The sequence below is a fragment of the Gossypium raimondii genome, chromosome 3 (assembly GCF_025698545.1).
Source record: "Gossypium raimondii isolate GPD5lz chromosome 3, ASM2569854v1, whole genome shotgun sequence".
In the NCBI taxonomy this organism is placed as follows: Eukaryota; Viridiplantae; Streptophyta; class Magnoliopsida; order Malvales; family Malvaceae; genus Gossypium; species Gossypium raimondii.
This window is the reverse complement of record NC_068567.1, coordinates 38,521,565-38,537,574: the sequence shown is the minus strand read 5'-3', so window position 1 is coordinate 38,537,574 and position 16,010 is coordinate 38,521,565. Positions and strand designations below refer to the sequence as shown.

The 16,010-nt window shown below is 30.8% G+C and overlaps 1 pseudogene; it reads right to left on the bottom strand.

The window, feature by feature from the left end:
* Positions 1 to 14,052: 14,052 nt before the first annotated feature.
* Positions 14,053 to 15,804, bottom strand: LOC105796165 (xylan glycosyltransferase MUCI21-like; annotated as a pseudogene).
* Positions 15,805 to 16,010: the final 206 nt, after the last annotated feature.

Here is a 16,010-nt window from a genome sequence, read left to right as displayed (position 1 = left end):
AAAAACAGAATATGTTGCATTAGTAAGGAACAAGAAAAAGAACCTGCTTGAGCTAATAGTCGCAATCCCTTTTTGCTCTTTTTCTCATCGTTTCCTTGGTTTCCTGGTTCTAGGTTCTTTGATTTGGACCACTTTTATCCATTTGAGAGTTTTAAGAAGAAGAACAAACAAGAACTGGCTTGGCTTCAGTTGGGAAGAAACACAGATCAGTAGAATAAGCTTTTGGGTTTTTTTCTTGGATGTGGGAAATTAGGGATTTTAGGGGGGAAAGGGAATTTCGGAAGCGGGATTTTATAAAATGGCGTTATTTTTTTAAAGTGAAATTATTTTTGTGGCGTTTTCTCTAAAAACGCCGCTATTGCTTACCTTTAGCGGCGTTTTTTATAAAAACACCTCAAATTTTTTTTCATTTTGAACAAAACTACACCGTTTTGCTATGCTATGCTAAAAGGGTGCTATTTTTTAAAAGTAAAATTAGTTTTGTGGCGATTTTTATAAAAACGCCGCTATTGCAAAAAAAAATTCATTTTGAATAAAACTACGCCGTTTTGCTATGCTATGCTAAAAGGAGGCTATTTTTTAAAAGTAAAATTATTTTGTGGAAAATTTCATTTTGAATAAAACTACGCCGTTTTGCTATGCTATGCTAAAAGGGGGCTATTTTTTAAAAGTAAAATTATTTTGTGGCGTCTTTTACAAAAACGCCGCTATTGCTTACCTTTAGCGGCCACAAAAAAATTTCATTTTGAATAAAACTACGCTGTTTTGCTATGTTATGCTAAAAGGGGGCTATTTTTTAAAAGTAAAATTATTTTGTGGCGTTTTTTTACAAAAACGCCGCTATTGCTTACCTTTAGCGGCGTTTTTACGCAAACGCCACAAAAAAATTCATTTTGAACAAAACTACTGCTTTTGCTATGCTATGCTAAAAGGGGCTATTTTTAAAAGTAAAATTATTTTGTATGTTTTTACAAAACGCCGTTATTGTTACTTTTAGCGTTTTTATGAAAAACATAAAAATTTTTTATTTTGAATAAAACTACGCCGTTTTGCTATGCTATGCTAAAAGGGGGCTATTTTTTAAAAGTAAAATTATTTTGTGGCCTTTTTTTACAAAAACGCCGCTATTGCTTACCTTTAGCGGCGTTTTTACGCAAACGCTGCAAAAAAATTTCATTTTGAACAAAACTACGCTGTTTTGCTATTCTAAAAATTTTTTATTTTGTTTTTTATAATTTGATTTATTTTTGCGGCATTTTTTTATAAAACCGCCGCGATTTCATTTTGAACAAAATGACGCCGTTTTGCTATGCAAATTTTTTTTACTAAATTGATTTATTTTTTGCGGCGTTTTTGATAAAAACGCCGCTATTTCATTTTGAACAAAATGACACAGTTTTTCTATGCCAAATTTTTTTTTATTTTTTTAAAATTGATTTATTTTTTGCGGCGTTTTTTAATAAAAATGCCGCTAAATATTATTTCATTTTGAACAAAATGACGCCGTTTTGCTATGCTAAAAATTTTTATTTTGTTTTTTATAAATTGATTTTTATAAAATAAAAAAACAAGTACTCTCAAAATAAATATATATTGTATATTTTAATAAGAAAACAAATGATAAAATAGTTGTAATTAATTATTAAGTTAGAATTATCTAAATTAAATAATTACCTATATATCCATATCATTTTATTTCATTTTTATTTTTGTATTTTTTTCTTATAATTTGGTCCTCTCCAAAATAAATAATTATACCTAAATATCCATATCAATCTATTACTTTTTTTAACTTATTTATTAATTCTATTTAAACTAATATTTAAATATATCAAATGGTTTAGATTAAATTTTTTGAATATAAAAGCATTAATTAATTGTATAAAATTTTATCATTTAACAAATCTCAAGTAAACCCTAAATTAACCATTCAATACATATAAAGTCTATCTATTATATATCTCTTAAATAATTTAAACTATACTCATAATTTCAATATATTTGATTTATTATTATCTCTTTTACAATTATATAAGAATATATTTAAAATATAAATTAAAAAATAATTAATCTAAACTCAAAACCTTAACTCGACCCTTGAATCCCTAAACCTTAAATCCCTAACTCTTAACCCCTAACATCTAACCCCTAAACCCCTAAACCTTAAATCCAAACACTTAAACCATAATCCCTAATTCATAATCCCTAAATCCATACTCCCTAAACCTTAAAATATGAACTCCTAAACCGGCCTTAAATACTAAATTAATCATATACCTTAAACTAAAAACCCTAAACAAATTTATTATTATCTCTTTTACAATTATATAAGAATATATTTAAAATATAAATTAAAAAAATAATTAATCTAAACCCAAAACCCTAACTCGACCCCTAAATCCCTAACTTTTAACCTTTAGCACGTCTAACCCCTAAACCCCTAACCCTTAAATCCCAACCCCTAATCCATAATCCCTAATCCATAATCCCTAATCCATAATCCCTAAACCCATACTCCCTAAACCGACCTTAAATCTTAGATAAATCATATACCCTAAACCAAAAACCCTAAACAAATTTATTATTATCTCTTTTACAATTATTTTAAATAATAGTATTTTAATTTTTCCATGTGTTTTATTTCAAATTATTTCTACGTGTCATTATTTTTTTGGCCTCTAAATCCCCGAAAGCTCACAAAACGGCGTCATTTGGCTTATTTTTTTACGGCGCTTTCTTAAAAATGCCGCTAAATCCCCGAAAGCCCACAAAACGGCATCGTTGGGCTTATGTTTTTTGCAGCGCTTTCTCAAAAACGCCGTTAAAGCCCTAAGCATTAGCGGCGCTTTCTTAAAACGTCGCTAAATCCCCAAAAGCCCAGAAAATGGCGTCGTTGGGCTTATGTTTTTTTGCGGTGCTTTTTCAAAAACGCCGCTAAAGCCTTGACCATTAGCGGCGCTTTCTTAAAAACGCCGCTAAATCACCAAAAGCCCACAAAACGGCGTCGTTGGGCTTATGTTTTTTTGCAGCGCTTTTTCAAAAACGCCGCTAAATCCCTGACCATTGGCGGCGCTTTCTTAAAAACGCTGCTAAATCCCCAACAGCCCAAAAAACGGCATCGTTGGGCTTATGTTTTTTTGCGGCGCTTTTTCAAAAACGCTGCTAAAGCCCTGACCATTAGCGACGCTTTCTTAAAAACGCCGCTAAATCCCCAAAATCCCACAAAACGGCGTCGTTGGGCTTATTTTTTTTGCGGCGCTTCCTAAAAATGCCGCTAAAGCCCTGGCCATTAGCGACGCTTTATTAAAAACGCCGCTAAATCCCCAAAAGCTAAGAAAACAGCGTCGTTGGGCGTAGGTTGTTTGCGGCGCTTTTTGGAAAACGCCGCTAATGCTTATTTTCAGCGGCGTTTTCCATAAAGCGCCGCTAATGATCAATATTTAGTGGCGTTTTTTATCCAAACGCCGCTAAAAATGCCACTAAAAGCCTGTTTTGGTGTAGTGAGAGAGGCAATCGACAGCAAGTGAGTAACTAATTACTTTGTTACTTTATTCATAATATCATGTTTGGAAACTCAAAACCCCCTCTGTCCCACTAAAACTGTCACAGTTGACATTTTTTTTGTCAAATATTTTCAAACTTTAACTCAATTAATTTAAATATTTAAATTAATTAAATTTTAAATATATATATATTAAAAACGACTTCATCGAAAGTTCTTATAATCTTTTCTTTTCAAATTTTTATCCATAATAAATTTTAAATAATAAGAGATCAAAGTTGAAACTTTTATCTTTAAAAGTAAAAATATGAGAAACTTGGTGAAACAAAGGGTATATTTTAGTAATTATGTTGTAATATTATGTAAAAAATAATGTGTTTTATTTAATTAAAATAACGATATTTAGTTTTGGTATAATTAATAGTTTTGTATATGATAATATTCTCATATTTATTTAGTTTAGTTTAGGGTGTAATGCTATATAGATTTTAGCATACAAGATGAGTAATAGATTTTAGATTTTACAATTATTTATTATGCTAAAATGAAAAATATATTTAAATTTGTTCACCTTATAAGTTTGGCTTTCAAAAGAGCATTAAATTAGATAAACTTATGTAAAAATTAGTGGAAAGTCTGAAGTTCAAGTTGGAGGACATTATCTAACTTAAATATAAATTTTTGATCTCATTAAACCTAATCAAATTTATTGCAATTGAGTTTAATGATAATGATATCAAAATTATGATATCTCAACTAGGAATATGCAATAGAGATATATACCCAGTTTGATTATGTAGAGGCAAATGGTCCGTGTTCGTTAAGGTTTCCTGTAAATATAGCAATATGAATTAGAGAGTCCAACAACATGATTGTTTAATGATTTCACGTCGTTGTTTGAAAGCTCTTATCCAAGGACACTGCAATCATCTTTAGGGAGGCATTCTTTTGTAAGTTCCTTCGAGCTCAACTTTTGCATACCAATAGTGATTGTTGGTAACTCGTATGCGGAGATCCCATCATGTCATATAGGGAGATATTTGTCTTTTGTAAGCATATTTTATTTTAGCTTCAGTATGCCAATGTCATATGCTTTAACTCCTCATGTAGAGATGTGATACCCCGTACTCGACTCTGACGGCAAATCTGAATGTAGGATGCCACATCTGTTGCTGAAGCAACTCAAATAAACAGAAATGTGACATCGAAGCCTAATTAAGAAGCTTGGTACATAATTCTTGATTAATATTCAATTACATGTATATATAAAAACAAATCAAGCTTTAAAGTTCATCACATAATTTGTGGAGTGTGCCTCGTATTTTCAGACGAAATAGAGTTGACGCTGCAACAAGGAAAAGCCGACGTGGCGACGTGTTCCCACATAAACCAAGTTTTTTCCTCTAGTTAAACTCTTATTATTCTTCCTAGTTAAACTCTGACTAATCTAGGATGATTTAATCATATTTGACCTTCGAATTTGGCCTATAAAAGGGCCTTAGTAACCTTAGAAAAGTTGATGCAAAAACATACAACATAACTCAATTAAGAAATTGCTCAAATAGAGCTTTAAGAAAATTTTTGTGTTTTAGTAGGAGGGCTTTGTATCCGAGATTTAGAGTTTATTTTTTATTATCTCCATCTTGTACTTTTTAGATTACTTTCTCATTAGTGAAGTCTCATTTTCCCGTGGTTTTTTGTCTTCTTCATTGTAGATGAGTTTTTCCATGTAAATATTTGTGTTCGATCTTTTTTATTTCTTTTTGTTCATTGTTTATACGGGTTAATCCCAACAAACTAGTATCAAAGCTTGATTCAGATTTCACAATTGACATGTTCAGAGATGACAACAACGAAATTTGATATTGAGAAGTTAGATGGGGTCAAAAATTTTAATTTATGGCAAGTTTAGATGACAAAAATTCTGGTTCAGGACAACCCAAAGAAGGTTGTCATAGGGAAAAATTCGGCGAGTTTAGATCAGTCAGATTAGGATGAGCTTAATGAGAAGACTCTATCTGCAATTCAGTTGTGCCTTACAAATAATGTGTTGCAAGAGGTACTCATGGAGAAAATGACATCCACCTTATTGAAGAAGCTAGAAAGCCTTTATATGACACAGTCTTTGGCGAATCGGTTGGTGTTGAAACACCGCCTATACACGTTACTCTAACGTCATATTCAGTCGACTCTACTAGTATGTTCATGTGGAAGCTGTGGACATGTAGCAGATTTTCACATAAGCAATCCACATGGCCATGTGGATTCATACAACTGTGTGTCCAGAGTGTGTCAATCTCGGGAACTATTTGAGCTGAAGGTTGCAAGTTACGATTTTTAGTTTTTTTAGCACTTTAAGATGATATAAATAGAAAAAATAAGAAGGAGAGCACAAAATTACCTTGAGAACACCATTAAAGCCAATTTCCAAGCAATTTTCCACCAAGATTCAGGAGTCCAAGTTGATTTTCAAGGGAGTTATCACGGATTTATGTTATTCTAGTGGTTATATTGTATTTTTGGTGTTTACTTTTGCCATTATGAACTAGTTCTCTTAATACTTGGGGATGATAAACCCTAGGATGAATTATATTATTTGATTTCTATTTTTAAACAATAAAATCTTAGTCTCTCTATTTTCAATTTAATGCTTTATTATTTTTGGTCAATAATTCTAAAGTGTTAATTCATGTTTGATGTGTATAAGTTTGAGGTTGAATAAACACTCATTGTGATTAGATCTTATATAACTAAATGGAGTTACATGCAATCCTAGAAATAGGACTAAATAAATCTACCGATTAGAGTCAAATCTAATAGGAGGATTCATAGAGTGAACTAATGCAATAATAGGGTTTTAATTGGAAAGAAATTTCAATTAATCAACTTAGAATTAGTAATATAAATTAAGGATTTCTACGGATCAAAGAGCTAAGAAAATAAATTGTATAAATTAGATTGAGAATTATAGATGAAATCTAGGTGGATTCTCACTTAGGTATTGTTTTGTCACTTGGTTGATACTTAATTGTTTTGTATATTTCATTCTTTAGTACATTCATTAGTTAATTTAGATAGTTAATTTAATTTTAATAAATCCTTTAAATTATTAGGTTAAATAATAGAAATGTGATAGTTACTAGAAATTGTAGTCTTTGAGGAACAATATTTGTTTTCATCATAACTATATGATTATTTGATAGGTGCACTTACCTTGGTCAATTTATTAATTAATTTAGTAGACATCTTGTTAAAGACATCTAGTTATGTTTTTTTTTTTTACATTTATTTCCATTACATTATGTCTGATTTTATCAAACATGGAAATAATGGAAAAATGTCTAACCTAAATGAATCTAGCATTGAGGGCCTCAACTATGTTGTAATCAATAGAATCACATGGTGATCTAGTACTAAAAAATGCCTTACTCTAGCCTATAGGCTTTTTCTTCAAAACATTCAACAAAACCTTACATTTGACCTCACCTAGTGCAGTTGCCTTTTTTCCTAAACTCAACTCTAGATGTTGCATTGCTACAGCTCCGAAAGAGTTTGTGGAGGCCTGAAGTCTTATGCATTTTTTTCTAAATAGTAAACTAGTGCCTAGCACAAAATCCATGCTTAGCCTCTAGAAGTACAAATTGGACAACTTAATTAAGCCTTGAATTTTCATTAAAAAGATAGTTAATGTCCAACCTAAAAGATAACAGCTCTAATAAATAATTTAGAATAAAATTGTATAAAAAAATATGGTCACTTTCAGCCAACCTTATGCATGTCACTCATTATGGTAAATTTGTCGCTAGTAGCCATATGATCAAGATCTTTCTTCAAATTATTCAGAAACCAACCCCAAGAATGTTTGGTTTCACTTTCGACCAATGCCCAAGCCATTAGCATCCCTGCCCACAACAATTAACAACTCACCTTTTAACTTCCTCTCGAGGGAACACTCATTTAAAAACACAAAAGGTCTACATAACTCCTTAAAAACATAAAATCTCTTAAACCTAGGTTTATGATTAGGAGTTGGTCTCTCAACCATTAAATTTATACTACCTTCCCTACCAACAATTCTTAAAGCATTGGCATAGTCATATAACCCCTTAAATTCATAGTGATGCTTATTGGTAACTTGCTCTTGGTTAATGTTGGAAAATATGGACATCACATATATAATAAGGGTAATTACGTGTTATTATTTACTATCATGATAGGTTAGTCCAAATTAAAAGTGATCTAATTTGGTTAAATTTTATTGGGCTTTAATTTTAAATAATGTATGGGTAAAATATGTGTAGATACTCTAGTAATTGAGTTCTAATCAAATTCTAATTAATGATGGGCTAATTAGTAATTAGAACTAATATGACAAGGTTATAAATATTAGGGTTATGATCCCTAAATTACACACAAGATATCTTTTCTAATATCCCATTATTAGGAAAGAGAGCAAATATTTTTTCGAATTTTTTGTGTACTAATTTGGAAGATGAAAACTCCAAGATCTAGAAAACTTTAAGGAATCCATGGATTCAGGTACGCTTCCGCATCTAGTTTTGTTCTTGATTTATTCTTGATGATTTGACATGATAGATCCTGATTTACAGTTCTAATTTTATATTAGATATTATTTAAAATTCTAACAATAGGCAACCGAGTCTCATCATGTTAAATCATTGAGAACGAATTCAATTTTTTTTTTCTTTTTCAAAATTTTTTTGATTTGATATTTCGATTATATACTATGTTAAATCTTTTGGATTTATATTAAAATTGGGTTTATAGTTAATTAAAAGGTTTCAAAGAAATTGCTTATAGTGTCGTGAAATTTGTAAGTCGTTTCTGGAAAAATATGACTTTTCTGTTTCAGTTTAAAGAATTTCATGTTGTCAAAGTTATTGTTAGTCTTGTGTCCGTGCTGATTGGTTAAGCTTAACCAATCAAGAAAAAGATGAGATTCATATTAGAATTTAGATGAATAAACTTGTTAAAAATATCATTTTCACAAGGACGAGGTGAAATTTGTAGGCCCATTCTTTCATGATTTCATATTTTACCTATTTCCATATTTAATTCTTAAATTACCATTACCATTGTATTATTATTATTATTCTTAAATTATTCGTGCTTCATAAAAGAATTCACTGAGTCAGAGTTTTTTTGTCATTAGACTGGTTAAGGTAAAAAACTTTAAACAATCATATAGTTTATACCGATGGATTACCCATTTTTTATGATTGTGGTATCATGTATATGAAGGTATGCCTATTGAATTTTTTGGTTATTATAGTTTATTTGATAAATATACTATTGTTGAGACTTTGGGTGGTCTACCTTATTTGGTCACTTATTTTCATATCCTTAGATTTTTCTCTATGATTTGCATATGGTAAGTGAGTAATTCATAACAAACATGTTGTTCGTATTTTGGGAATTTAAAGTTTTTGCTGGAATTTTTCTTTAGTTTCTTTGTTCCATTGACTTTTGATTACTAGTTCAGAATATGTTTTTCCCCTCAGAGCATGCTTTATTACTGTTTGTTTATTTGCATATACCATGTTTTTCTTTTTTTTTGGGAATTTTGATGTTGGATGCTTCAGTGTCAATTTAAACGAATTATGATTTTTTGTTAATTTGGTTTAATGGATATTCATTAAAGCTATTAACTTTATGTTATGAATGTTTATTTAGTTTTTGGATATTTTGAAGTAAACTCATGTTAATCATAATATATGTTTAAAGAATTTGGTTTTAAATTTGGTTCTATAATCTTAGGTTTTGTTATCTTATGGTTCCAAATATTTGGTTAAATTATGATGATATGGTTTATTGTATGAATTGTGGGATATGCCAACTATTATGACTTTTTTTTTGAGATTTATTGGCTTGAAAATATTTTCAAGTATTCATGTGAATATCTGTTTAATCATAAATACAACTTTGGATTTACATGGTAAATTCATGGTAAGTTTTTTATTTGATTATAAATACATGAATATCGTTAATTGCTTTGGTGTTTTTATCCATGCCAAAATTATGAATACATGTGCTTGTTAATTATTTGGCTTTGAACCACTACATTATTTCTGTTTGGTTTTGATATATATGGTTTTGGAACAAAAGAAGAAGAAGAAGAAATAGTCAAAATTAAGGTTTTCGATTTTTATTGCATTATTAAGACAACCTTATTTTGGGTTATTTGAGTCTATAAAATAATAAAAAATAGTTTTGACATTTGACTATTGGGGAAATTTTAAATTTGAATATTGGTATGTTTATATATATTTTAAAATAACTTAATTGAAGCAAAAAGTAACCAAAGTGATTTTTTTGTATAAATTATTTTGTTTTAAAATATAAAAGGTTGTGTGCGTGTAACTTAAGTTATGTTAATATTGATTGGCCGAAATGAAAGTTAGTAATATTACATGTGCAACTATAGTAATAAACATGTGACAATTATTCGGTTTTACATGTGAGCAATAAATTGGCCCCAAGGAAGATTTATGGTTCAACATGTTCTTATTGTCAATGTTTGAATATTACACTAATATATCACTTACAAGTTAATATTTTGTCTAAAGATGAGATATTAATAGAGTGTCGATAGGATGAGGTTTACCTTTATTCAAATTATTTTGGTTTAAATTTGAAGTCTTATGGTTTATGATTTATTCAACTATTATTATATTTACGAACATCATTGTATGTTGTCTTGAGATAAATATATACATATATATATATATATATACTATTATCTTTTAATTTGATTGAAAGATGAAATTAAGAGAAATATTTTGAAACAAATAAATTGATTTTGGCTTTAGGTTTTAATTAAGGATGTCTATTATTTTAAATAGATTAGTTGAAACAAAATGTTGCCAAAGTGACCTCTTTTGCGTAGATTATTTATTTAAAATATCAAGATGATTATATGTTTTTGTGATTCATGCGTTTATTAATTGACCCAAAGGTAAGTTAATATTTGGCAGAATTTCAACGACATCTATGGTGATAAATGTGTGACAATTATAAGGTACTTTATGTGAGCAATATGTTAGTCCAAAGATTAATTCATTGTTTGACATAATTTGTTGTCAATGTTTGATTGCTACAACAAGAGTACCACTTACTGTTAATATTACTGTCCAAAGACTTGATATTAATGTTGTGTTTGGTATCTTGAGATGGGATTGACCATTATCCTGAATTTATTGTTTAATTATGAATATTGATGTCAGTTTATTTTTTGTTCTATATTCAGCTAATTCATCTTCTACTGCCACAATATCTGATAATATAAATTCTATATCCATACTTAATGAGACTAATTTCAATGAATGGAAAATGCATTTACTTATAGTGCTTGGTTGTATGAACATAGGCATTGCACTAAGGAAAGAACAACCCGCACCTCTCACTGCGGAAAACACCCCTTATGTTAAAAGGGATTTTGAGAGGTGGGATCGTCCAAATTGCATGAGTCTAATGATCATGAAGCACAACATTTCAGAAGCCTTTAGGGGCACATAATTTGAAAAGATTACTCAGGCCATGGTTTCCTTGACAAAATTGAGAAACGTTTTGCTAAAAACGATATGGTTGAAATGACATCATTTCTGACTTCTTTGATGTCTATAAAGTATAAGGGTCAAGGAAACTCTGAGTGATCTAAAGGTTATGAGTTTTATGATCCCACAATTAGGAATAGTTTTTAGACGAGAATTGCAACATTCTTTTAGGATGTTGAGTTTGGAGGAGAAATAAGGTTATAGACATTGCTTTTAAGGAGGAATTGAATTCTAACTCAGTTCCTACTATCACTTTTGATGATGTTTAGGTTTTCATACCTATCATTGATTAAGAAGTGAATCTAGAACCTCAATAAGAAAATGCTGAACAACTCCCTATTCAAGATGAGGTAATTGTTTCAGAAGAACAAACTCAACAACCTCAAGAATGAATGTCATTAAAAAGGTCCACTAGAGGAAAGGTTATAATGACTTTAGTGGAATATTTTGACCTTAAGCTGCATCAGATGAATATTAAGTTAATGGTTTCTCAATGGTAACATTGGTCATACATTTATATAGTGCAACTAGAAAACTTTGTGTTTGATGATGAAAAGTTAATTATTTGCAAATTAAAGAACTTCATCTATGGGTTTAAGCATACTTCTCGTCAATATGGGTTTAAGCATACTTCTCGTCAATAGTATTACAAATTTACCGAATGATTATCTCATTCGGTTTAGAGATAAATTTTGTCGATAATTGTATATACCATAAGTTTAGTGGGAGTAAGGATCTATATTTGGTTTTATATGTTAATGACATACTGCTTGTCAATAATAAGTATAGTCTCAATCAATGCCTTAAGAATGATTTTGAGATTATAAAAATGCATAAGATTTTTTACATTTTAGCAGTGGGAAGTCTAATGTATGTTCAGGTTTGTATACATTGGACTATTATGTACACTGTTGGGATGTTAGGCAAATATTTTAAACAACCCTGGTTTGGACCATTGGATAGCATCCAAGAGGGTTATAAGGTATTTTCAGAGAACAAAAGATTACATGCTCACATATCAGAGGTCTAATCAGTTAGAGATCATCAGGTATACAGACTTCGATTTTGATGGAATATGGATACAAGATTTTGTCACTAAGGTGCAAATTGTGAAAATAAATTGCAGTCTTTTATTCCAATAGCAACAGGAGCACATCAAAGTTAAAACGCATAGACTTTAAGTTCTTGGTTGTTAAAGTAAAAGTTCAGAGTGGTTAGGTGCCTATAAAGCATATTAGGACAAACTCCATTATGGTGGATCTGTTTACTAAGGGGCTACACTTAAGGTTTTATAAGAGCACATTACTCATATGGTTGTAATGTCATTTAAGGATATTTGATTTTAGTGGGAGTTTGTACTTTTAAATGCTTTTATGTTATAAATACATTTTTAGTTATTTCAATTTATAAATATTAAGTTTATTTTTTGCAGAAATAAAATTTATTTGGTTTTTTCACACTTTGATTTTGGTAAGGTTTGATCTCACTAAGGTTTAAGAAGGACCAGTTGGAAATAGACATGCTTAGATCATATTGTATGTAATTTCCATGCTACACATCCATACTTGATCTATGTCATTTGGTTGTGTTAATATACGTGATTAGGGATGGATTTAGTTGCGATATATGTAACGAAAGTCGCATTGGTTCTATGTTAACATAATTAATGGATGAGATTGTTCGGAATACCTTTTGGATATGATAGGAAAATTTTGACCTTATAAGGTTATATAATGACATGTAATTATAGAGTAATTAGTAAATATATGTGGTCCAAGTGGGAGATTGTTGGAAAATATGGACATCACATATATAATAAGGGTAATTACATGTTATTATTTACTATCATGATAGGTTAGCCCAAATTAAAAGTGATCTAATTTGGTTAAATTTTTATTGGGCTTTATTAAATAAAGAATGAGTCAAATATGTGTAGATACTCTAATAATTGAGTTCTAATCAAATTCTAATTAATGATGGGCTAATTAGGAATTAGAACTAATATGACAAGATTATAATTATTGAGGTTATGGTCCCCAAATTACACACAAGATATCTTTTCTAATATCCCATCATTAGGAAAGAGAGGGCAAATATTCTTTGAATTTCTTGTGTATTAATTTGGAAGCTCAAAACACCAAGGTCCAGAAAATTTTAATGAATCCATGGATTCAGGTACACTTCCGCATCTAGTTTTGTTCTTAATTTATTCTTGATTATTTGACAAGATAAATTCTGATTTACAGTTCTAATTTTATATTAGATATTATTTAAAATTCTAACAGTTGAATCTCGTACCCTCCTAGAAAACACCCATCTAGAAACATCAACTTTAAGATCCTACTTCGCTAGTCGAACCATCTAAATCAACTTTTAATCAAGGATAATCCTAAGTTTAAGAAGGGAGTGTGCTATCAATACCTTAAAATTTACCCTTGAGTTCTTAAGTGAAATTGCTCATCTCTAAAAGTTTTTATCTTGTACAAGACATTCCTGTTGTCTACCCTAGCAAGAATAACAAGTAAAACCAAATTATTTCTAACTTGAAAACATGAGATGACATTTTCCCAAAATTCTTTCTCAAACCACGATAAAATGCCAGGAAACCTCCTTTATTTTATCCAAAATTTTCTTCTCAATTTGTTTTTAATCAATAAAATAAATTTTTATACTTTATAATTTATTTGTAACGTATATAACATGAAATTATATACTATATATGATGATAAAATATTTTTATCAAACGGTAAAAACTTTTAGAAATAAAATAAGCTTCCTATATTCGAAAATAAATTATTTCAAGAATTAAAATGTACATATATACATTAAATTAAATTTTGGAAATTATATATATATTTTAAAACTGTACTGCAAATTTTAATTAATATATATATTTTGTCAAAATAATTATAATTTCACTCATAAATATACTTTTAATTATTGAATTATATATTAGAATGTAATGATTAAATAGGACTATCCCATTTTTTCCATGAATGTCTTTGCTTTGCTATAAGTTTCCATTAAATAATCCCTAAACCTAACTAAATCGAGTTTAACATTTTGTTCCTTCAAATATATTTTCATAACATCGGATGACCAATTTCTCCCTTGAAAACTAGCCGGGTCTTTAATCACCATATCATTCTTGTCGTACTTCTCCACCAAGCTACTCTCTTCCACCTTAATCTTATATTCAATGTACTGTATCCCTATTGCCCTAGCTGGTTCTCCGAAGCACATCTTCCGCACCCAATCAATCCCTAATGGCATTACTTGCATGAACGCCGACCCCGGTCGGAGAAACAATGAGTGTGTTAGAGCCGCGCCGTGCATACCAACCATTGCATGACTTGAATTTATCAATCCATAAGCTTGTTGCAAAGAAATCTTACCCGTTGGCTCAAACAAAATGACGTCGAATCCAATCTCTTTTGCTACTTTCACGGCTTCATCTTGATTCAAAATTTCCCGTCCAATTCCTTTTGATCGACTCATAAACACAAGCCGAGGTGGAGAGTCGGGCTTTGGAGGAGGGTTAAAGATGGAGTATTGGCCATGATGACCAAATGCCTTGTCTAGGAGGCCACGGAAATGAAGTAATGTTTGTGATGAGTTTGGCATTAATGCCATGAAACCATACGACATGAGGCCTAGAGTGGCGGATGGGAAACAGTGAGTGGAAGTATCATTGTCAAGGGTTACTATTGGGTGCGAGCTGAAAACATGGAGCAGATTCTTGTACCTGTTTAGCCACCAATCACGAGCCTTTGAGACCACAAGGACGACATCTTGGTTTTTGTAGATGGAGTTGATGGTGATGAAGAGTGGGATGAACCCATCATTGAAATCATGGAAAACGTTTCCCGTGTACCCCCCCCGCACTGAATACAATGGCCGGGGAATTATGTTGGACCTCACATTCTGGGCCTGATGGGCCCGAAGTGATAGTTAGTTCTTGGATTCTTTGCATTGGAAAATTCTCCCATTTCCTTGGATAGGGCTTGATTTTTTCTACGATGGATCGTGGGCCCGATATGGTAGGGTCCACGAGAAAGAACGTGGAGGTGGCGGGGTCCACAACAGTTGCGCCGGTGATTGAGCAGAGATCATATTTTTGATGAGAACGGTCGCAACTGATCACTTGTTTCGCTTTTCCACGGCGTTGTTCACCAAAAGTCAGCCTCCTTATTTTACCTTGAAAAAAAAAAGGAATATGTTTTTTTTTTGTCTAACTTCATTCCACATTTTTCATAATTTGAGAAAAAAGCCAAACTCTTGTTAGTCTATTTTATTGGAACATATTTTGTTCATTTTCCTCATTTTATATACTATTGATGATTTTGAGATGAACAAAAACAAAAAAAAAGGACATGAACACTTGATTATTTGAGTCTCCATGATAATAAAAAGTTGATGATCAAGGCAAGTATGTTTTTCACCTCTAATGATGACGTAAATAATGATAAAAATACAGGGACAATATTGATAATCAATTCCAACAGTGAAGATAATATAAGGATTCAGAGTTGAATATAAGGGGAAGGTATACAAGACATGAAAGAAGAGGAGTGAAAGTAAAGGTTTGATTATAAAGCTGTACTGACCTTGAGTAGGAGCTGAACTCAATCTAAAAATGGACGACAGATTGATCTCAAATACAAACAAAAAAGCGATGATAAGAGCTAGGAACACCGTCGCCGTAGCTGCTGGATTTCTCTTCCTCATACTAGATTACACAAAGTGGTGTGGATGTTGGAGCTTCAAATATAGGATCCTCGATTTCAATGATAAAGGTCGTAGGGATCGGCGGGGTTGAAGTTTCTGCACGTTCTTCACTTGTATGGATTGTAGGTGAAGTTAAGGTTATATATTAATTACCAATGCACATGCACTTATCATCAATTACCATGATTCCATTTATTGATGTTTCA